The sequence below is a fragment of the Canis aureus genome, chromosome 24, assembly GCF_053574225.1.
Source record: "Canis aureus isolate CA01 chromosome 24, VMU_Caureus_v.1.0, whole genome shotgun sequence".
In the NCBI taxonomy this organism is placed as follows: domain Eukaryota; kingdom Metazoa; phylum Chordata; class Mammalia; order Carnivora; family Canidae; genus Canis; species Canis aureus.
This window is the reverse complement of record NC_135634.1, coordinates 17,363,878-17,387,781: the sequence shown is the minus strand read 5'-3', so window position 1 is coordinate 17,387,781 and position 23,904 is coordinate 17,363,878. Positions and strand designations below refer to the sequence as shown.

At 42.8% G+C, this 23,904-nt stretch overlaps 1 long non-coding RNA gene across 1 annotated transcript in view; it reads left to right on the top strand.

The window, feature by feature from the left end:
* The first annotated feature begins 2,084 nt into the window (after positions 1-2,084).
* The window catches only part of LOC144296460 (uncharacterized), a 38,926-nt gene continuing 17,106 nt past the window's right edge, over positions 2,085-23,904 (top strand). The window contains exons 1-3 of the long non-coding RNA XR_013363577.1: positions 2,085-2,200; positions 9,606-9,810; positions 19,097-19,197. This is a non-coding gene — a long non-coding RNA (uncharacterized LOC144296460). The remainder of the gene's footprint in view (positions 2,201-9,605; positions 9,811-19,096; positions 19,198-23,904) is intronic.

The window sequence follows — 23,904 nt, the reverse complement described above, 5'->3', positions numbered from 1 at the left end:
TGGAGAAAGGGCTGAAGGCAGACATCTGAGGGATGGCTTTCTTTTAAGAATTAATTCTATCCTATCTGAAAATGGCCTTGCAGTAGCTCCCTCCGACCCTGCCAGCTGACTGACCCTCCAATGACAGGGCGTGACCTCGGCCATGGCCTTCTACTGCGACCACACTCTAATCCCAGCTCCCACACTGTCATGCCACATGGGACATCCACATGCAGCTCCCGCCTCTGTCCTCATCAGCAGAGATTTCTCCCACAGCTGGACACCATCAGGGCCGCCTGGATGCCCACATGGGATGCATTTTCCACTATCAACTCCTGTTATTGAGGACAGATGTGCATCTTAAAATTTAGGGCAATCTTGACTGCAATGGTCATGGGACACTTGATAAACTCTGCACTTCAGTGGCAGAAAAAACAAAAACAAAAACAAAAAAACCCTCACTTTCCAAGCTTATTTTCTGGGCAAGCCTGATCATGGAATGAAAGACCCTGCTTGCTTTTTTCTTTAGCATAGAAACTCTTTAATTAAATAACGGATTTGTTTTTCACTCCATAGGAGAATAGAACATTTTAATCTTTTATGCATGCTGAAGAACGTGTTTATTGAACAAAGGAAACAGACTGAAATCTCATTGGATAGGCTCACAAGGTGGTGAAGATGGACCTACAGAAGGACAGTACTTCACAGGGAGAATCTTTACGAGAAAGCCCAAGAACAAGAAAGACAAAGCTGGAGGATTTCAGGTCTTATCACACTTAAATGGGCAGGCAGGGCTAGTTGTGGGTCAGTCTGTGTAGGAAGTGAAGGTACCTTCAGTAGGAAACCCTCCAGGTCTGATCCTAGTCTATGGACATGGAGTCAGGAGGACCCTGGGGAGATCCCCTGGTCCCTCCTGCTCCTCATCCTCTTCTCACTAAAATACAAAGTGGTTGGTTGAGATCTTTATTTTGTCAGGAGGGCCTCCTGCCGTTGCTGCCTGGGTGGATGCCCTTCTCCGTGGATGCATGCATCACACATGCATGACCTTCTTTACGGCTATCACGCTGGGCACTAAGTGTGATCGTTTCCACCCTCATCACTGCATCTGCCAGGGTGGCCCTGTGACCTCCTGTTTTACTCTCAGAAAGCAGAGCTGTGTTAGCATATGGCACACACCCAATTTGGGAAAGCAATGGAGAGAGGAAGGAGGAAGGAAGGAAACAGAAAGAAAAGAGGGAAGGCAGGGAAGGGGGAAAGAGGACTCGCTATTCTCTCCTTTAAAACTCTTCCTTCAGCAGCTTGGGGACTGTGGTCCCCAGATTTTTTTTCTTCCAACTTCTCAATCCAGTTTCCTCTTTGCAGTATTTAGGTCTTAGTATCCCTTGGTATAGAAGACTGATTGGTTCTAATGGGAGTAATTGTGTTGACCCTTTCAGGAAACATGTTCGTTTTAACTGGACTTCCTGGGGATAAGGCCTGCAAGCGAGAATCCAGGGCTATAAGGCAGCCAAATGCAGGGTTCCTCAGTTGAGATGGCGCAAGTAACTTCCCGGGGCGAATGCTCGCAGTGTCTATGTTACAAAAGAGATTTGCTGTTGCCCATTTGGGCAGAGGCAATATGGACTCACCAAATAGTGCCTGTTTTTCTTCGTGAGGTGAGGAGTGCCAATGGCTATGAGCAGAAGGCGTGGGGGCCCTTTCAGGTAAAGGCAGTGAAGAGCAGAGGTGCCTGCCCTACCTCTGCTCCCCTCCTCAGTGGTCTGGAGGCCAAGTGTTCCACAGAGAGGGGTTTTGAGATGCAGGAGGCTGGCTTTGCCTCAGTGACAAATAAGCATTTACTGTGTCAGGCCAGTGAGATTTGGAGATTTGCCTTGTTGGAGGTTAGCATTAATTTCACAGACTAATACACACATTCTGCTATAAACCAAACTAAACTATATATATATATATTCAATTAGTCATCAGAGTACATCATTAGTTTCAGATGTAGTGTTCAATAATTTATCAGTTGCGTAGACAAGCCAGTATCAACCAACCAAACAAAATATCAAGAACACTTCCACGGCAAGATTTCCTTAAGTTTTGATTGATGAATTCCTGCTCAGAAGGTAGATGTAAATTTGCATCTTTTTTTCCCAGGGAGAGCAATGTTTCTTCACTGTGAAATGAATATCAAAGTTGGAGAAATCAGTCATTTGTGAACTAATACATTTGTAAAATGGTAAGATGATGCAGAGTCTGCAAGTATGATTTTGTATCAAGTTGGAGAAGATTGCAATAACTCCTGTGAGCCCAGGGAAGTCACTTCATTACCTACATAATAGCTCATGCTTAAAAAATGAGGGTGACAAAACATGAGACACCCCTAACTCTGGGAACGAACAAGAGGTAGTGGAAAGGGAGGTGGGCGGGGGGTTGGGGAGACTGGGTGACGGTCACTGAGGGGGGCACTTGGCGGGATGAGCACTGGGTGTTATGCTATATGTTGGCAAATGGAACTTCACACACAAAAATGCTATATGTGTTCTTATTTCACCTTAATGCCGTATTTATACTTGTCTGTCCACAAAAGGTTGGGGGGGGGGGCGTGAGTGGCATACTAGTAGAATGTGTTAGAGCAAGTCTTGATTTTGAGGGTTCCAATTCTGACTTGGGGGACAGGTAGGAAAGGGAAGGCATGAGAGAGCTCATATTACGTCTTTTATCCTTACCTGCTCTCTCCCCATTCCTACCCTGCTGTACCTTACCACGTGGAGGAGGAAGTGTTCTGTACTTGGATTTGAGGGCCCTGATACCCAGTAACAAGGAGGGTTAGGGCCTACTGATGCATCCAGCTGAGCTCAGGACACTCACGTGAGACCATGTAACACAGGACACAACATATGTGCAGTCACATGCAAGCACAGTGCAGCTTCTTCCGAGGACTTGAATTGTATGCAAAGATGTGGGAACGGAGTTAAGGAATTTAACAGGTGGAAAATTCAAAACATTCACATTATATCAAAGCATACCTAGGGAATATTAGGGATTAAAAACACAACATTTATTAGGAGTGCTGAAATTAAAGCACTGACTTCAGTGACAATTATTATTGTTATTTTTGCCTGCCATCAGCCCCCTTCTATTTCTTTCTGGAGATTTCTAGGACTCTACGTTCATTGTTCTTTGCTGTTAGGGGTACTTTGATGGAAGTATTTGGGAAGCTCAGAAGAGTTTCAGATGGCTCTCCTTAGATGTTTATCTGGGCAACATTTGTCTCTGTACTGTTTAGAGCTTTAAGAAAAACTTGATATTCTACAGAATTGCTTGTAAGAGCTCTCCAAATACCCACTGAACATTTAAAAATAAGCAGTGGTTCTCCATGATACTGAGAATTAGAGAATGATCATTGTGATCGGTCAAATGTGTTACTAACTCTGAGGAAGGTCCAGTTCTTTGGAGTAAAGACACCGTATGTGAACCCACTTTAGCCAGAGGAGATCTGTTTTCAGTGATGGGTTTTCTGCAAGTAACTTTGCGATGTAAGGGCTTTGAAGTCTGGGCTATGTACATGAGGGGTCACTGAAGTGCAGCTTGCTTTCCTGGGAAGCCCTTTTCATGAAATTCCAGGAAACCAGCATCTTTACTGAAGGTGTGTGTTTCGTGTTTCTCTTTTTCCACTTTGGGCCCTCTGATGATCTGAGTGGCAGGAGCAGTGTGGTCTATAGGGATGGGGCAGAATGAGAGGGTGCGGTGCCTCTGGTCCCATTTCAGGGCACTCATATCACGCTTTTGGACTATTGCACAATTTGACTGACAGTGCCTTTTGTTTATGTAATAATTACCAGTTTACAGAGCAGTGCACATTAGAATCAGGAGTTAAAAAAAAAAAAAAAAGAATCAGGAGTTTAGACCAGGAAGGAATATTAAGAATCCTCTGAAAGTAAGGATGTTAGGATACCAAAGATCCTCATTGCTTCACTTTGCAGTTGAAGGCAATGAGGTCCAGAGGAGAGTGGGGTGACTTGTCCAAGATTACACAGCAGCACAGTATGGCTGAGATTAGAACTGGGATCTTCTGAGTCCAGCCAGGCAGTGCTCCTGCTCCCTGTGGGACCTCACCGCACCCCATGGGGAACTGGGTCTTTGCCTCAGCAGTGGTGGGCACAGAGGCAAGCACACCCCACTGGTTACCTTGCTGGCAACTACCTTTCAAGGTAGGAAGGGCAGGTCATGTATATAATTAAGAGCATCTCTAAGTGATAGGAAAACAAACTGAGCCTCAGAAACCATGAGTATCCTGTTTAAGGCATACACCTGGTAAGTGACAAAACCAGAATAGAATACAGTTACCCCAGCCTTGAGATCTTTCTACGCACATGCTGCCTCGGTACCCAGAACCCAGCCATGGTCCTGGAGGCCCAAAGCCTGCTGAGCACCTGGAAGGCAGCTGGAAGCCTTTCATGCAAACGGAGGAAAATCTAATCACAGACAACTGGATGAAAGATTTAAAAAAAGAGAAATAATTATTGGGATCTCTTATTCATACAACAAAAGAGCAATTTCCTTGCGTCGCCTAGGCAGGGATAGTGGATTGTGCAACAGGCTTTGCAGGAAGGAAAGAACATTTTGTCAGTTGTCACCTTTGGCCCACTATCTTGCCACCTGCTGACTTTAAGAAAAATTTGTCTGAAGATGAGGATTAATGTAATGGCTCATTCCATTACTTCTGTACTTTTTGGATGAAATTTGATCATTCCGCTTCACATTCCTTCTCCTCACCTGCTCTGGAAAGCAAATTGAATTCTTTGAAAGAAAATTCAGTCCAGACCAGAACACACACAGAACCAGCATCTACCCCTCCTCTTAAAACCTAAGGGGCTCCTCTTAGCCACAAATGCTTCTCTTCTGGTGTGTTTACACTGCACGGTTTATTCCATTAAGGTCCAATTTCAGGTGCTCAGTGAAACCCAGATGGCTCGAGCCTGGCTGTCCTGAAGAACATAAGCACCCACAAGTAAACAATTTCTTAGACTAACTTCCTCAGGGATTCGTTTGAAAGTTCACTGGAAACTCTGCTCATGGAGAGCTTACCCACCTTTAAAGGAGCTGGAGGTTGTTTTCTGGCCTAGCCCATCGGAGCCAGGCATCTTAGTGTGAATCTCGCTCCCCAGCCATTGTGGGCTCTGTGCACACCCGGGGAAGCTCACCCTGCTGCAGGGCCTCTTCCCAGTGCTTCTCCCAATGCGAAGTTCCCGGCTCAGCCTGCAGCTGCTTGGGAACTCAACAAATAAAATATCATCCAAATAGCTGCACCCCACCCTCCCCACCACCATTTTTTAATAGTGCCTTTTAATGTATATAAAGCACATAATTGATGCTCTTTGCCTTATAAACATCTAGTTACAGGATTTTGAAATACAGGAGGCTAATATGTTTCATTTCCCAGTTGAGTAAACTGAGGCCCAGGGAGGTTAAGTAACATGTCTCAGGACCCCAAGCCGGTGAATGCTAGAGCAGAGGGCGGAATCCCAGGGAGGTTGAGTCCAGAACAACCTCCAACTACAGTCTTAGCTGTGGCCCACCTACATGCCAGGGTGCATGCCTCCAGCCCTCCTTCCTTCAAGACAGATTCATTTGTTCCTCTCTGTGATGCAGAGCTACCAGCATCCTTTCTTTTTTTTTAAGATTTTATTTATTTATTCATGAGACACACACACACACACACACACACACACAGAGGCAGAGACACAGGCAGAGGGAGAAGCAGGCTCCATGCAGGGAGCCCGACGTGGGACTCCATCCCAGGTCTCCAAGATCTCGCCCTGGGCTGAAGGCAGCGCTAAACCACTGAGCCACCCGGGCTGCCCCATCCTTTTGTTTTTGAATAATTTTTGCATTTATCATCTGTGTCGCAAATGCTAATACTGAATGATTCTTGTGCTGTTCAGGGCTGTCAGTTTCCTCCTCACTAACCCAAAAGAACTCTAGGGAGGGGTCTCATCAAGTGCTCCATGTTCAGGGTAAAGCAGGGATGGCACCTACCACTGATATGGGTTGAGTGCTTTGTCCCACTGTTAAGTCCAATGAGGTTGTGCTGTATTACGTTGGTCATGGTGGATCTGGGTTCTTCTATGGTTGATTGTAGGCAACCCTGTCTGTCTGTCTGGGCCCTCCTCAGGCATGCTCGGCTGCCCTCTCTCCCACTGCTCGCCCAAGCCCAGGGCTGAGTCCTCTCCACTACTCACGATCCACCGCGCTCTTCATGTGTACCCGCTCCTTGCTTCATTCTGCCTCCGATGCTCTTCTCATTTACTTCGCCTTTAAAGGTCTGCTCAACCTCACCTCCTCTGTAGGAAAAATAATTTGTAATTTCCTCTGTGCCCATACATGCTCACAGCCCCCGGCTATCCTGCGAGTCTAGAACTTGCCTCCTTGCTTTATGGTCATTTATTTGCTCATCTTCCTCCCTTGCCAAGCCTGGGTGCTCCCAGAGCCCCAGGACCTGTTGTATGCGTCTTTACACCCCTCCTGCCCTGGGTCCCGGCACAGCCCTCGGAACTGTGGGGCCTCAAAATCGTTTGGGAATGAGCAGGTAATTTAACTTGCCTCGTGAGATGCGCCAGCAGGAAGAGAGTTCACAGAGGGGGCGAGGGAGGAGCTGCTGGCGCGGCCTCGGCCCATGCGGAGGGCCCACGGCAGACCATAGAACCCCCTCGAGCTTGTGGCCAGTTCCCCCACACCAAAAGACCCACATCCTTAGTGAAATTCTCGTTGATTTGGAAAAATTAAGCCCAGAGGTGGATTCACCGCAATGAAACGATAGGAAATTCGCCCGCCCACGCCCTTTCTAAGGGCCTTCTTCACCTGGACTTGCAAGTTTGTCTTTCCTTCCTATAAAGATGAGCCTTTATATTTTATATAAAGAGAGCCTATAAAGATGTAGGACTTTGTGTCTGCGTGAGTGGGACTTGCTTCTGGATTATGGGTGTCCCTTGGGTCTGCCCGCAGAAGAGGTTGCAGCATCACTTTCTAGAGCCTCCGGATGGCTGCACCTGCTTGTGGGGGGCGGGGGGGGGGGTTCATGTGAGGCTCTTCCCGAGGACCTGCAGATTCTTCAGCGGATGAGAGACTGGGTCCTGCCAGGCCCTGATTCCCCTTTTCACAGGTAAACCAAGGGACATTTTATTTAGGAGGAAGTATAGAATTTACCCTCCATGACATCTGCCTCAAAAAAGATAGAGGACGCCTGGGTGGCTCAGCGGTTGAGGGTCTGCCTTTGGCTCTGGGCGTGATCCAGGAGTGGCGGGATCAACTCCCATATCAGGATCCCCATGGGGAGCCTGCTTCTCCCTCTGCCTGCCTCTCTGCCCCTCTCTCTCTCTCTCTGTGTCTCTCATGAATAAATAAATAAAATCTTTAGAAAAAAGATTAGAAATAAACTCTGCACAACATGTTTTAACTGTGTTATATATTTTTCAATTTTTTTTTGTGTTTATTATGCCATTAAATCCTTCCACATGCTCTGGAAGGTAGGTTGAGGAAAGTGTCATATCTCTTACCAGGTGAGGAAGGTGAGTTCAGGGTCACTCATGTGAGGTCCCAGGGCAACCACTGTCAGGGTTGAGGTCGAATTTGAGTCCCTTGTTGACTTATACTCTGTCTCCTTCGTGGTTTTCAGAGAGGAAAAGCATCAGAAGTCAGGTGGAGTGGAGAAGGGACATTTTTCCCCCAAAAGGGTTGTGAACATGGGAGCTGGTCTTCCAAGGTTGGGGGAGGTGATCAGACAAGAAGTGTTCAAGACCCGAAAAAACTGTGTAATGCATGTGTGGTGTGTGTGTTTGAGGTGTGGTGTGTGTGCATGCATGTATGGTCGGTGGTACATGTGGTTTGTGTGTGTGCGTGTGTGTGCACACGTGTGGCGTGTGATGTATGTGTGTATATAGTTTGTGGTGTCTGTGTGCATACATGTAGTGGGTGTGCATGCTTGTGTGGTTCGTGGTGTGTGTGTACATGCATATGTGGCAAATGGTGTGTGTGTGTGTGGTTCGTGGGGGTGTGTGGTTTATGTGTGTGCATACATGTGTGATGTGTATGTGTGTATTTTGTGATGTCTGTGTGCATTCATGTGGGGTATGCGTGTGTGTGCATATGTGTGTGCAGGTTTGGGGAGTGTGTTTTACCCTGGAAGATCTATTTAGGCAAGAAGGTCGGAGACTAACTGATGTCAAATCCACAGATGGAAATTTGGGGGAAAGAGAGAACCAAAGGAATTTAAGAGTGGCAGTGATTTGATTCGTTGGCAGGTTTGGTGGATTATTCTGAATTTAGGATTGAAAGAGGCAGCTGGAGTTTAGATATTTTTAGTAATTAACACCTTATTAATACTTTGTTTCCCAGTATAATGTCCCCTCCCCAAGGAAACGAAAACACTACCTCCCCCTTCGTGCCAAGTTTCCTGTGTAAAAACAAAAGAGGCCATGAGCCATCACCCTTCCTAGGAGCCAGTGTGATTAGGCCTGTGGCTTATTAGAAATTCCTACCTGCATTTTCCTGGCGAATACAAAGCACTTTAGAAACACTTTCTTATTTTTTTTAAAGATTTTATTTATTTGAGAGGGAGATAGAGTGAGAGAGCGAGAGGGAGAGAGAGAGAGAGCACAAGTTGTGGGGAGAGGCAGAGGTAGAGGAAGAAGCAGGCTCCCCACTGAGCAGGGAGCCTGATGTGGGGCCTGATCCCAGGACCCTGGGATCATGACTTGAGCCAAAGGCAGACACTTCACTGATTGAACCATCTGGGTGCCCAAAACATTTTCTAATAAATCTTCGTAATCTGTTCAACAATATTCAGGATCTGTAAGAGGTGAGGAGCAGGCCTCACAGTAGCAGTACTGGATTGGTCTAACTCTGGACTATACATTTGTGATGGGTGTAACATATCCACACTGAAGGTAGAACCAAGCCTGTATCTGTGAACCACAAACACCAGCTCCCTCTTTCCTAGGGCCATTTTACATTGTGGATGTCATATCGCAATGATTTCTTTGACTTGGTTCTATTTAATTAATTGTTGTTTTAAAAAAAAAAGATAATGAAATCCCACAAGTTCTCCTACACTTCTGATGCTTTTTGACAAAGACATAGGCCTGCAAGTCAAGCAAGTGAGGCATGTTTTTGCATGGAATGATGAACAGAGTCCCCAGTGAGCTTCCTGATCACAGTGCCTGGTGTATAAGCTGGTAGCCTAACGCATTCTTTGACTGTCGAGCGTCTGGTTTAATACATAGCTGTGTGTACACACGTTTTCATAAATAGATACACATCTTTGAATTCCAGTGCCAGACGAAGCTTAGCAGGCGTAGTTGGGGAGTAGTTGAGCTGCAGGGGAAGAGGGGAGGATGTGGCCTGGCCGCTCTGGGTCCCTTTTTAGGCCACAATGTGGGTGGGGGTGGAACCAAAGGCCCGGAGCCACGGAAGGTGAGTGTGGAGACAGTGGTTGAAATCGGGTGGATTAGGGAGATGAAAAAGGGAGAAAGATGAGAGGTAGGGGATTAGCAGAAAAGAAGTGTCAACTCCAGAAGAGAAGCCTTGGGTTTTATGGAATGTGCTCCGTGTAAAAAATAACTGCATTTTGATGTCTCTTCCAGGCTTTTCATAGCTAGACAGCTGCAGAGGCAGAGAAAAATGCAGAGGCTGAAGTGGGAGGAGTGTGTTCAGGAGATGCCTGATCTTCGAGAAAGGTCCCCGGCGGTGACCTGCACACGGTGCTCTCCCTTACCTCACACACACCTCGAATACTTGGCCATGCTGCTCAGGGGATCGTGTCGTTCGTGTGGCACACTGTTTGTGAAGGTATTATTACACTGTTAAACATGTAGTTAGACAATGTAAGTGTGGCTTTTGATTTTCAGGTACGGCTAAGCATGCATATGCCTGCAGCACATGCGCACGCCCAGGCACACGGGCACGTGCACACACTCGCTACACACACACACATGCACGCGTGCGCACGCACGTTCTGAGATGGTTTAACTTGAGACTTTACCTTTGTTCTCGGGTCCTGTCAAAGTATTTAATATGAGGCAGTGCACATTGACAAACAAAAGCGCTGTCACTTTGATGCCTATGCCTGGAAAGATGTGCTTGTTGGCCACCAAAAGCTCCATTTCCGTACAGTTAATCTTAGGGGCTTCTGTTCATGCTCAATTCTGATTTCCACTTTGTAGAGACTTGCCTCTGCTGTTTGGACAGGTGAGAGCATCAAACACACGATTCTGTTAAAATACTAGCTTGTTTGTGTGAGGACAGAAGCATTTTAGCATGTATCAGATACTCCTACTGTCTATTTTGATGGCTTTTTATTTATGGAATATTGGCATATTGTTATCTGTGAGTCTTTTCAGTTGTTTTTGGAAGAGAGATTTGGAAAAACATGAATGATGGGCGCAGCCACGGACAGCCAACTCTAAATTAAATATTCACTGCTTGGTCTTGCCAATTTATTTTTAAAAAAGAGAAATTAGCACGAGTTCATTTAATGTCTTGCAAGGTCCAAGCCAGAAATAATTCCATAATCCTAAAAGATCGCTCCTCTTTAACGCTCCTGTTTAAGTCCTAAAACAGGTCTTTAAATACATGTGCCTTTATCTTAGCATTTTGCTCTCTCTTGAATGTTTCTCTAAGCATGGGGCTTTGGGCTCTGTCGAGTGCACAACCCCTTTCTTCTAATTCTCCTGAAAACTAATCTATTTTTGGGGAGCCTTTCCAGGGCTTTGCGTTTCAGCTTTCATATTTTTATCATGGGTACAGAGGGAATTTGTCTTCCTTATTGGATTCTGCACAAGGAGGGCCCTGGATGAAAGTGGGTGTGTCTCTTATTCAAAATGTAAAATACACTTTTGCAAAACACCCGATTAAAACCAACCGCAATGCTGAGAGGACACCTTGGGACAAGAAATCATTTACATGTCAGGGTTCTTTCATTCTTTATGATAACTTGCTGCTGGAAATGCTGCGGCTCCTGGATCAGCCCTACCTTAAACTGATATCCAGCAGTGAAATTTGAGTTTTGATGTATGTTGTATAATGAGACCCACTTACAGTGCTCTGAGCCTAAAATCTCATGAAAACTATTTCTGTAGGATCCCTTCCATATTTCCTGTTTCTAGGGATGTAATTAGATTTATGTATGACTTCACAGGCTGTTGTAGCTTCGGTTATGGTTACAACCAGGGTGGGCTGTCAGAACTGTAACATTGCCAAGGGCCCTATTGGTGTGCTTTTCCCGGGTACCCATTTGACTTCCCTGGGACCCCATGGCAGGGTCCAGTGGGTCAGATACGGTCCTGAGCTGAGGCCTGGCTTTATCCCATGGTTCCCACCCCCTTCTTATCTGTTTGTCTGTTTGTCCTTTCATTCTTTCATATAACAAATATTCATTGAGAACCAGGTGTTCTTTTCTGCCCAGAATACAGATGAGGACGGGGTCCCCACTCTTTGAACAATTAGGTCTGTGTGTAAGTTACAGAAGTAATTGGTTCCTACTGCCCAGCAGATTGGAAAAGTGTGGAAGTGTGTGTGGGGAGAGCAAGGAGTAGGAGCAGAGTGTGAAGGACAGGTGGGAGAGGTAGGAACCCTCTAACTGGGAGTCTCCAGGAGGAGGCAAGGAGCCCACTCTTCCAGAATCCATCAGGGAAACCTGCATGCTGGAGAAGGAAGGGCAGGTGGGTGTACACGGGATGGCTCTCTATAGCTTTTGAAGCTATCATAGAAATTGTACTTGACTAGTTTGTTTTTAGCATACCATTTAAAAAGATTTATCAATTGCTAATAATTCTAAGGTAATGTAGACCTCTTGGGAATATACCTAATATTTAGAAAAGCACATTTTATTGTTAGTAATCAAGATTCCAACATTCCAAAAAAATTTTTCAACATTTCACATGGGATTTTTCAGGTATAAACGATTTCCTTTGAATCCATGTTTATGTCATTTCCTATTTTGTCAACATTTTAGAGTTTTCACAGTTCTCTTGCGAATTTCTCAAGCAGCATGGTCACCTCTGGTTTGCTAGTTCTAGTATGAGTATCTAAATTACTTTGTAATGGTTTTGGCTTTGGTTTTCTCTCTAGGTCATTTCTTACTTTTCTCCCTCTTAGCATTCAGCATGTTAGTCATTTCAGTGGTGTTCTGTGAATTGTCCTGCTTTTTCTAAATTCATTTTTGTTATGATTTGATTTTAAATTATCTTATTTCATTGTGGTTAGCTCTTGAGAAACTTTCACTGTACTCCAAAGTTTGCATGGATATAAACTTCAAGTAAATATATTTATCCTTTCTTATTGATGTCTGCTATCTTTTCCTTAGCACATTTTCATTCAAGGCTTATTCTGTGCCTAACATAATGATAGGCTTTGGGAATATACAGATTAAATAGAGTCTATAGCATGTTAGCATAAGGAGTCTAAATAATGGAACTATCTGTAGTCTCTTGTTGCTTTTAGGTAGCATTTTACTTTAATAAATGTAGTTTATTATACTATAGAGATGGATAACACACCCTCTATTCTTCCATAATGATCTGGTTGTAGGATGTGATACTACCTTTTTGTTTTCCTTCCAGTGACAAATAAGGCTTCACCAAGCTTCAGTATGAAATTATGTTTCTACTAACTGACTTTTTTTTTAGATTTATTTATTTTAGGTGGGGGAGTGAGTGGCAGAGGGAAAGTGAGAGAGAGTCTTAAGCAGACCCTCAGGAGGCTTGATCATGACCTGGACCTGAGGCTTAACTGACTGTGCCACCCCGGTGTCCCTCTACTAACTGACTTTTAAGGCAAATATTGATAGTACTCGACTTTTTGTATGTCTGATTTTTGAAAACTCAAAAGTTATACCTTATTAAAATTTACTAGCTAATTCCTGATTTCTTTTTCTCTCTCTATCTCAAAAAAACAATAGACAAAAAGCAACTTCTCACACCTTGATTAGCTCTAAACTACTTGTGGTCCCTTGAACTATTTAGGTCAGGTGACTTCTACGTGAGACCCATTCAGGTTCTTTGCTGAATGCATAAGTGTCACTTTTCCCCCAGTAGATACAATAGCCAATAAAGCCAACTTTAGTGTTGTCACTTGGTGGTTGTTTTCCAAGATGGTAACTGAGATTTCAACGTATGTCAAGCTATGTCAGAACTGAAAAATTCTGCTAATTTGGATAGAACTGTGCAATGTGCAATAGATACGAGCTTGATGTTCCATTAACTATTTGTCAAACAGCCGATAAAATATTACAGATGTGAAATTTTTAAACCTTATTTGCTTTTCCAATCAAGCTTTAGCTTAAAACACAGAATCCACTTTAGATATTTTAAGCAGAAATGACTGTGCTTTAGGGAGTTTTAATGCTCACACAATTATCAGAAGGACTAGGGAAGTAGCTACCAGGCTAAGGCTCCAGAAATAATGCCTAGAACAAAACTTCTGGCCAACTCCAGGATGAGGGAGTCTGAAGCTAGGGATGGAAAGTTAAAAGCAAGATCTACTCCCTGTCTCACCTGTGACTGCCTCTTAATACACAGAGGGGAAGAAAGCCAAAAGGAATCAATCTCTTCTACCTCACTTCCATCCTTAAAATTTTAATAATACTTAATATCATCAGGACCTCTAGCTGAAAGGGAGACTGAGAAATGTAGTTTTTAGCCTCTCAGATTCTAGTCTAGTACTTCTACAGAAGTACTCTGGAAAGGGATGAGAATGAATGCCTAGTGCCAGTTCATTACATCCAGCAGAATGACAGAAGGAGAAAGTAGTGCATATGCAGATAGATGCCATGGGAGGAGAAGGCTTCTTGTAGTGTCTGTTACTGGAAGCTTCTATTATCAGGACAATCAACCTTCCTCACATTTGCCATACTTGAATAATGATTGTCAGGAAAGTTTTGGTCAAGTCTAGGTCTGTTCAAGAAGGAAAGGAAAATTAAGACATGCAGGTGGCTGAAGGAGTATTAATGGAATCGGGTTCATGCTAATGCACCCTAACCTCTACCTCCACTGCAGACTGATGCAGAGGTAGCAGGAAGGAATCCAGAAGCATCTTTGATTAATGCAAAATTCACATGGTATGAGGCCACCTGGATCTGAACTATTCTGTGAACTGGGAAGCATTTGTAATCTAGGTATTGAGAAACATAGTCATGTTAAGTTGGGTCATATATCATAAGCAGAGTCAACAAACATGTTAGGCCACAACCATGTCGAACACCTTGTGTGGTTGGTCTCGGAGGTGATGCCAAAGCATAATAGTGTGTCTTTGGATGAGGCAGATAAACTCTGGCTAAGTTAGGTGAGCATTGTACCTATTACCTATTGGTTAAGGGGTGGCATGGAGCCAGGTCTTGAAGGATGCCTATGGTATCATTGGGAGAAGGTGTTCACTCTAGGCAGAGGCATTAGGATGGGTAGAGGAGCAGTGGCCTTTTGATTCAAAAACTTCAACACCCAAAAAACAAATAATCTGATTTAAATGGTCAGAAGAGGGACACCTGGGTGGCTTAGCAGTTTAGCGTCTGCCTTGGGCTAAGGATATGATCCCGGGGCTCGGGATTGAGTCCTTCATCGGGCTTCCTGTGAAGAGCCTTCCCCCTCTGCCTATGTCTCTGCTTCTCTCTCTGTGTGTCTGTCTCTCATAAATAAATAAATAAATCTTTAAAAAAAGTAAAATGGTCAGGATACATGAACAGACATCTCTCACAAGAAGATAAACAGATGGCCAACTGACACATGAAACGATGCTCAACATCACTCATCATCACTCAACATTACTCAACATCAAAATTGCAATGAGTTATCACCCCACACCTATCAGAGTGGCTAGAATCAAAAACTCAAGAAGCAATAAGTATTGATGAGGATGTGGAGAAAAAGGAACACTTTCACACTGTTCACACTGTTGGTGGGCATGCAAACTGGTGTTGCCACTCTGGAAGACAGTATGGAGGTTCTGAAAAAAGTTAAAAATAAAACTACCATATGACCCAAAATTGCACTACTGGGTATTTACCCCCAAAATACAAAATTGCACTACTGGGTATTTACCCCCAAAATACAAAAAATAATTCAAAGGGATACATGCACCCCTATGTTTATGGCATAATTATTTACAATAGTTAAATTATGGAAGCAGCTCAAGTGTCCAATTATAGATGAATGGATAAAGAAGATGTGATGCATGTCATATCTATCTATCTATCATCTATCTATCTATCATCTATCTATCTACGATGGAATATTACTCAGTAATAAAAAATAAAGTCTTGCCATTTGCTAGGACATGGATGGAGCTAGAGAATATAATACTAAATGAAATAAGCGAGTCAGAGAAAGACAAATATCCTAGGATTTTACTCCTGTGTAGAACTTAAGAAACAAAATAAATGAACAAAGGGAAAAAGAGACAAACCAAAAAACCGTCTCAACTCTAGAGAACAAACTGGTGGTCACCAGAGGGGAGATGAATGGGGAATGGAGGAAATAGGTGATGGGGATTAAGGAGTGTACTTATCATAATGAGCTCTGAGTAATGTATAGAGTTGATGAGTCACTATATTGTACACCTGAAACTAAGATAACACTGGATGTTAACTATACTGGAGTTAAAATTTAAAAAAACTTAATAAAGGAAGAAAAAACCCCAAAGAGTGTAATTTTCCTCTTGCTGTTTTGGCACTGGATAGAGAATGGTTGAAATTTACCAATCACCATAACAATTTTTGGTACAATTTTATAAGGAAACTCTTGCTTTGGCTTCTAACGAGACCCTGTGGCCTTAAGAATCTGAAGAGATTTTGTGGTTTGGTTTTATTTTCATAGAAAGACCAAAAAAAAAACGTCTGGAACACAAATTGATTCTGTGTTTTAGGTTTGCTGTATAGCTTCTGACGACCACAAAGCTCTCAAGCTTTCAAACTTATATTAACTGAAATGAACAAGAATATCTTCAAATTCAGAGAAGCCCATGAGCACTGCAGGAAGTTCACAGCTTTCTGTTTGCCTATGATTGGCCAAATGCCTCTTTTTAGCCCTAAGAGTTGGAAGTAGGAGTCACCTATAATTTTATGTTTCTTGAAAGTTTTCCTTAGAAGTCATTTTTAAGTATCTCATTTTTAATTCTGTATCATATTTTTATTGCCTTTATATTTTAGGTTAAACATGCCTATAAATAGCTTAGCCAACTGGAATGAATTCTTTACCCAAACTGGCTTTACTGTCTGATGAAAATTGCATTTTCTCAGGGAAAGAAAGAGAAGATGAATTTTTTTTTTTCTGGGTACTTCCTCAGAGCTTTGTTTCTGCAGTCTGTACCAGCGTTTGGGCATGAAATTTTTTTGAGGGTTTTTTTTTTAAAGGCTTTAGTTACCATTTACCCACACGACTTCTTTCATCCCCTCTCATATAATTATTCTATTTGTTGGAACCAAGACATGCTGAAACATTACAGGGAATGCTTCTCTCACAGGCAGACTGGAAGTGGGATATAATAGTGACCTAAAATACAGTGTGCTGGTACAATTCTAAGCCTAGAATTTATGAATGTGGGAACTGGGAAGCGGTATTCTAAGGAATATTGAAGGAAGTGGTATCTAAGGAATAATTTGGCAACCTGAAATTTTTTTCCCTAGGCAAAGTAGCATGATTAGTTAGAATATAGTTTCTGTTGACTCTCTTTGGATTTGAAGTTGCCTTGAACCCCCATGTAACTATGGGTGGTTTCCTTAACCCTCTGCACCCCTGGCTCCTGAAAGAGGGGATATTATTAAGCAGCTAGCTCACAGGGTTAGTAAGAGCATTACATGAAATTAAATTGCATTCATAAAACTTTACAAGACTCATCACAGTTCCTGGAATAGTGAGGGTACTAAATTAATGTTATTATTGCAATTAATGCTATTAATGACTTTTGTCCAGCTTGGGCCTATGTACATAGCTGGTTCTTTATCTGTTAAATTTAAGTAAATGCTGAGCAACTTGGTGAGTTATTGTTATTTATTGTTAAATGGAGCTATTTACCAGCTCAGGAATGTGATGTTTCTAACAAGTGCTACCCATGGCCATGGGGAGATTTATCTGGTACAGGGTAGAGACAAAATCCGAAGGTGGTTGTAATAAAATGGTGAGCTACAATATTATGTGAGATGGCCTCTTTACACACATTACTGAAATAAACTTTTATGAAAAGAACATCAGTCAGAAGGAATGTGGATGTGCCTCTAGCAAGAGCAGACAGGGCGCTGATCTCTGGCAGCTTCGCCAAAGTGCTCTCACTCCCTCCTAGGTACGGCCTTCATTTCAAGGGGCTCTCTGAGTCTCCTTTCCTTTACTAGTAAAACAAGACTGATGCCTGGGCTTGAGGTGGTTTGATAAGCTCTTTTGTAAAATTGTTTTTAGTAGTTATTAAGTATTGAGTAGTTAATGAAATTAATTAGAACTAATGCAGTGAGTGGCATATGATTGGTCCCCAATAAATGAAGGCCAAAAGAGACCAAAGATGTCCCAGAAGTCATGATGAGAAATGCAGGGACATGTGTACTTAAAGAAAAATCTTCAAAGCACAATTAGTAATAAATTTGAACTAAGTGACTGATCACATTTGGTTTCTTCCAAGGGTACAGAACATAGACTTCTTTTAGGAAGGCAGTTTTATTTTTCTTAATTTCTGCCTCTGGTACTTTATGACTTTAGGCAGGTTACTTAACTTCTCTAAGCAATGTGGGCAAAACACATTTTCAGAAATGCAAAAATATTGTCTGTAAAACATTTTATGTGCTGTGATGTGCTTGGGTAGATATTTATGATGCTGTTATCATTATTTTTCCCAAAGATCAAGCCTGAGATCTGGTTTCTGGGGCTCCTGTGGAATTATCTACATAATCAATGGGCTCCATCATTTTCATACCTTACAGCACCTGGTTATCATGATACAAGGGTCACCGAGTTTATATGGGCAGCTCACTTCATTCTGCTCCACAGCTGCCAAACAAGACCTTACCCTTGACCAATCGCTTTGAAAATATATGCTGCAGGTTGTGACAAATTGTGGCGGGGTGAGCACAGACACATCCTGGCTCCTGGAGACACAGTTGGCAGGGTCCACCCTTCAAAGGATGAAGGATCAGCTTTATCTTAGGAGCTAAAAGTGGACCAGGAATGGGTGTCACCCACTGGTCCCTGAGTGTCCCATGGAGTAGTGGCCTCTACTGCAAGCTAACATTCTCAGGAGCTCAACCTGAGCTTGCAGTGTGGGTTTGACTCACTTTGCTGGTTTATAGTTTTGGAGTAGAACTTGTCCTACTAGTTAAAACAGTCAATCTCCTGGTGGCTCAGCTGCAATTCTGTGGTTGTCAGTATCTGGCAAATTCCAAAGCAGTCTTTGGGGAATGCTTCTGGGTCACTCAAGTGTCTGTGTGGAATTTGGGGTAACCAGAACAGGGATTGCTTCAACCCCTGCCCCAATAAGACACACATATCTGTTCAGTCTCGCAAATTTAGAGGGGAATCTTCAGGGCACTAACCCAATGGCTGTATGTCAGAATTGGCACTGGAATTTTTTGAAAAGTTCTATTTCCTGACCTTGATTCTGGAGATTCTGATTGGCTGGGGCAGCACAGACAGCAGCATGAGAAACCTTCATTTCAATCCTGCAGTGAGAAACCATCTGCATTCATTGATTGTAGGACTTACAGACACACCCCAATTTTTCTATATATTTATTTATTTATGGCTAAATTCTAACAGCATAAGAGAAAGGAAAGCATTTTCTCTGATAAGCTGTTGCTGGTTCAGTGGGTCTAGTGTGGGGCCTGTCTTGGTGTATTTGTTATTTTCAGGCTCCTCTGATTATTCTAGACAGGGTTTGGAATAACGTGACTGAGAGAATTTTAAAATGTGAGCCTCTCAAGTAAACTCTGGAATTCCTAACTCCTCAGACTATGCCAGTCATGACCTGGGGCCTTCGGAGGACCCAAAATTCCTCTCTGGTCTCAGTGAGGCATTCACCAGTTCTCTGGATAGCAGAATGCAAATGTTGAGCCCCATGGCATGTTTTGATCATCTAAGAAATACCATTTTGTGTGTGTTGGCAGGAGGAAGCCTCCTTGAGCTGAGATGAACCACCTTTCCTGATTCCTGCGTAATACCCCCCAACTCTGCTCATTTGGTCTCTGGGTAAATCCTCCTAATGGTGGTGAGTGCTGGGTGGGGACTGCCCTCAGAGGGCCTGCGATGAAAGGACAATAGGAGGAGGGAAGGACTTCTGTGTATTGTGATTTCCTTCTTGAAAGCAAAATTCTGCACCTTATGTGATCCAACCTCATACTCTGAGTATACTGTGTATAATAGCGGACACTAGAGGATTTCCCAACCCTGCCTGGCTCCGTCCCATGGAGGCAAGAAGGGACCCAAGGCTGCCCACCGCCTCCTGCTAGTGAATACCGTGGCCAGCAGTGACTTCTTCCATTACAAAGGAAGGTGACTATTGATGGGACAGCCAAGGTCTTAGTCTAGCAAAGTGATACTGTGGATTGAAAAGGAATCCTGACCCTGTCAAGCCCTCGGCGTATGGTCTGCTATTCCATGACACAGTTTTGAACTGGAAAGCAGTTTTGCGGGCTGCGATCAATGGGTAGGACGATGCCTTCCTATTGCTCAGAGGAATATGATCACATAAGTGGTATAAAGTCAGCAGCTGGGGGGCAGATGTATACTTATAGGAGGAAAGGGAGAAGTACTGAGGTTGGCTGAAAAGTCAAGCCCTCTGAAGTGATACATTATTAAAAAACCACAACATTTCTCTGACAATGTGATTCTTCACGGGAAGAATGTACAAGCTTTTTTTTTTTTTTTAAACAGAATTTTTATTAAGCAGGTTATTTTTAAGATAAAAAGGTCAGCTCTAGGCAGAAAAGGTAATTTATAATTACTACCATTATTTTTTAGCAAATGGATTACTGTGAAAATATCATCCCTGTGTCAAAATCAATGTTTAAAATAGGCAGTTGATTTCACAAACTTCTCTTCGCAGATTTTCTCCATCCCCTGATGCCCTCCTACCCCCCAGGGAAGTTCCATGTCCTGCCCCTCAGCCCAGGATTCCTCTTTGTCACCTTCTCCATCTGATCATCTGCAATGCATCCTTCAGCCACCAACTTCTATGTCCCTGATTCAGGGACAGTTTCTCCTCCTCCCTCTAGACAAAACTGATTGCTCAAACATCAGTGCTCTCTGCCTCCAGCACATTTGTCACACCTCTGTTATAAGAGATTTTCACATTGCATGGTAATTTATTCTGTAAATGTCTAGCTGCCTTACTATGCTGGAAAATCTAAGAGAGCAGACAGTGTTGGGTGTCTCTGTATTTCTAGGCTCTGGCAAGGTGTCCAAGGCAGAACAGGCACTCTGAGAATGTGTGCTGCTCAGTGGATGAAGGCATTAGTGCGGGATTACACGGTCTACAGGAAACTGGGAACTGCATCACCTTCCTTCTTATCCAGGGAGATGCTAACACATGGCAGGTTTTGACTGTAAAGTACGATGACTAGAAGGAAGTCCCCAGAATAACTCCCACCTTGGAAAGACATAGGCATCTTACACTCGCAGGCTACCTAGTAAATACTAAGTGCTCATGATGTTGGTTGGACACAAAAACCTTAAAATATGCATTATAGGCATTATTAGCTCTTGGTGGAGGAGACGACCGGCACCTAAAGGGAGCAGTGACTTCTTACCAGGCATCACCTAGCAGGCCTGGGCCAGTGTGAGGCTCCTTCTCTGGTTCCCAGCCCTGAGCTCAGTTCTCAAGCCCATGGCAGGGCTTTGGTAGAGCACAGACTTCAGAAAACCAGAGCCCCAGCCTTCTCTGTTTCTAGGTTTACCTCTTCAGGAAAGTCAGTGATCTGGATATGCACTGCAAATGCAAGCCCCGGCAGTCCTGGCAGCCATGTGGGTGGGGGCACGTGGGAACTTGTCTTCCGAGTTGCCTGTGTCCCAAATGGCATGCAGAACTCCTGAGGACCTCAGGTCCTGTAAAGCAGTGAGGGCGGCTGTGTGAGGCTTCCATCTGTCATTGTCAGCTCCAGAATTCACATCGATTTTGCTGTTTCTAACATAAACTGTGACTATTGCTGAGGCTTGAGGGTTTGTAACGAGCAATAAAATACAAGTGGACGTTCAATTTACTTAAAGCTTATACATGTCAGCACCTAACTAAATAAAAAAGAGGAGGAAAAATAAACTGACAATGATTAATATCAGTAATGATTTGTTTTGCTTATTTTCTAAAGTAGTAACTTGATCCTCTCTGTTTAAAATGGGCAGAGAAGTGATAGGAGGAAGCGCTAAGGCGATTGAGCTTCTGTCCTTTCCAGTTCCTTTGCCACTGTAGGAGAAACTTGGTTTCTCTGTGGAGTTAAATGTGCAGGTATTAATTTTCATTCAGCAAGAAACATAGAAATGAGGTTATGAGTGTGTTAGCAAAGATAAACTTGTCTAATTTAACAATGACTATTCGTATAAACTGGTTATCAGAGCAATGGTTGGTGAAATGCTGATTTCCTAGCATTTGTAGGTACAAACTGTGACATCATTCATTGAAATCATTAAGGCACGCTTAATATTGGCAACTTTTGCTTTCTGTATGAGCAAATCAAGATGATAATAGATTTGGAGGTTGACAAGAGCTTGGAGAATTGTTGAGACATTTAACCTTTGCTTTTAGTTGAGATGCTAGGAAAACCACCCTATCTCCATACGTTCCTTGGGAAGATAGTTAATGATAGTGGGTTCTCCTTAGGATCTCAGCATGCTAATCTCTACATAGTTTCCTTTCTTCTCACACTGCTTTGGAGGGCGAAGGGTTTCAGGCATTATTCTTCCTTTCTGAGTGTTCTCTGGTTTGATGACTTGGGCTAGTAGACTGTGTTTTGCAACTGGCCCCAGGAACTCCAGAATGTCCCTATAAAAAAGGCCCAGATACTGCCAGTTAAATAGTGTCAAGACACCCAAATGGAGCTTTGAATTACAGATTTGGGCTGTAAAGGAATTGGCAGTCAAGGTGTAAAGAGAGGCAGAGTGAGTGTTTCAAAATGGCACTCGCTCACAAATTACATCACTGGCTGTGGTTCGAAAGACGAACCTGGTATCTGAGCCTTTCCGTGAAATTTCCGGTAACACAGAGAGTGCCTGTGTGTACTCTGTCATCATGAGGAAGAGTGGTTGGTTAATTGCTTCTGAAGGGTGCCTTGAAATGAGAGATGGTGATGATGGTGAGAATGAGAGTCAGGCTCCCCAGGGACAAACATGGCCATGGTCCTCATTATTCGGACCTAAAAGGCTGTGACAGTTTGATTCTTCCATACTCAGAGGAAACTAAGATCTCCTTATCTCCTTCTTCTTTACCTATTGTTGGCTCATAAAAACTTCTCAATGAAAACAAATTGTTGACAAATAACCCCTTAACTTTAAAATGCTGGCTATGCTCTATAGATCAGATATCTGCAACCTTTGGTCCATGGGGTCTACCACCTGGTTTTGCAAATAAAGTTGTATAAGAACACAGAGCCTACCTCTGCTGACCCTGTTCAATAGAAATGTCACATGGGCCATGTATGTAATTAAGTCTAGTGACCACATTAAAAGAAGAAATATAAATGAGTAAAATTAATTTTAATAATATTTTTCATTTAATATAACATATGTAGCTGTCATTTCAGTAAGTAACAGTATACAAATTAATGAGATATTTACATTCTTTTTCTCATATAGACACTGAAATCCAGTGTTTATGTTACTCTTGGAGCACATCTCTATTTGTAGGAGCCACATTTCAAAGGATTAATGTCCACCTAACCAGATAGCACAGTTCTACAGAGCTGTGCTAGTACCTTGATCTTTCTTTCTCTGCCCAGACGATTCAATAGGTTGATACCCCACTGGCTCCCTCACCCTTCTCAATAATTGTAATCTCAATTCTGGGAAGATAGGAACTTCTTCGAGTTGAACTAGGTAATTCTAGCTTTATTTGGCTCTGGAATGGCGATACCTAAAAGTCCTAAAAGCAGAATAACTGAAGAACTTTCATATTGTACAATCTGCTTAAGATATTTAACTGAAGGCCCTGGGACTACTGAGAGGTAATTCCCTTCACTGGATCTTTACCTAAAAGGCCAGCTCACTTTTTTTTTTTCCTAATCAGTCTCTATTTATCAGGTTCTACAGTTTCTATTTTTTTTCTGTGGTAGCATAAGTGCTGTGCAAAAAAAGCTAAGCTGAAAACCTCAAAACTGAATAGAGAATTCAGCAAAGTCTTTGATGTCTGTTGAAGAATTCTCAAGGGATGCATTTGGTCAGACCCATAACTTCTCTTGCTCCTATGTTAAGTCAGATCATACTTTTGGCCGAATTGCTGAGAGGCTTCCTTCCAGATATATAGGAAGGAGAGAAAAGGCATTTATGTTTGCAGAAATTTTTATGTTTTTAAATTATGTTTTAAAGTGAGAAAGTTTTGTTATTTTATTTGGCTAAGATATATACTATAACATTAATATAAAACTCAAGATTGGTTAAACGAACAAAAAATAATAACCAAAACCAGAAAGACTTCTTTTTCATCAGAGTGATAAGGAGGAGAGAGAGAATGAGAATTAACTTATAAATGGTAGAGTATTTTGCTAAAGTCATCATATATATTTGAGTGTCATTAAAGCCATGGACAAGATTTTTTGTTTTTGAGTTTACAGCTATGTGTTCTCTGGGTTGCAAGGTTCAATCTTCCATTAGTTACCTACAGTCTAGAAGAACAAAGTTGTTTCAATTTAATGCTCATAATCTAATATTTAAAGCTAAGGGCTGAAATGAAGAACAAAATGAAATACCAGTCTGTGGGGTTCTAGTCTTT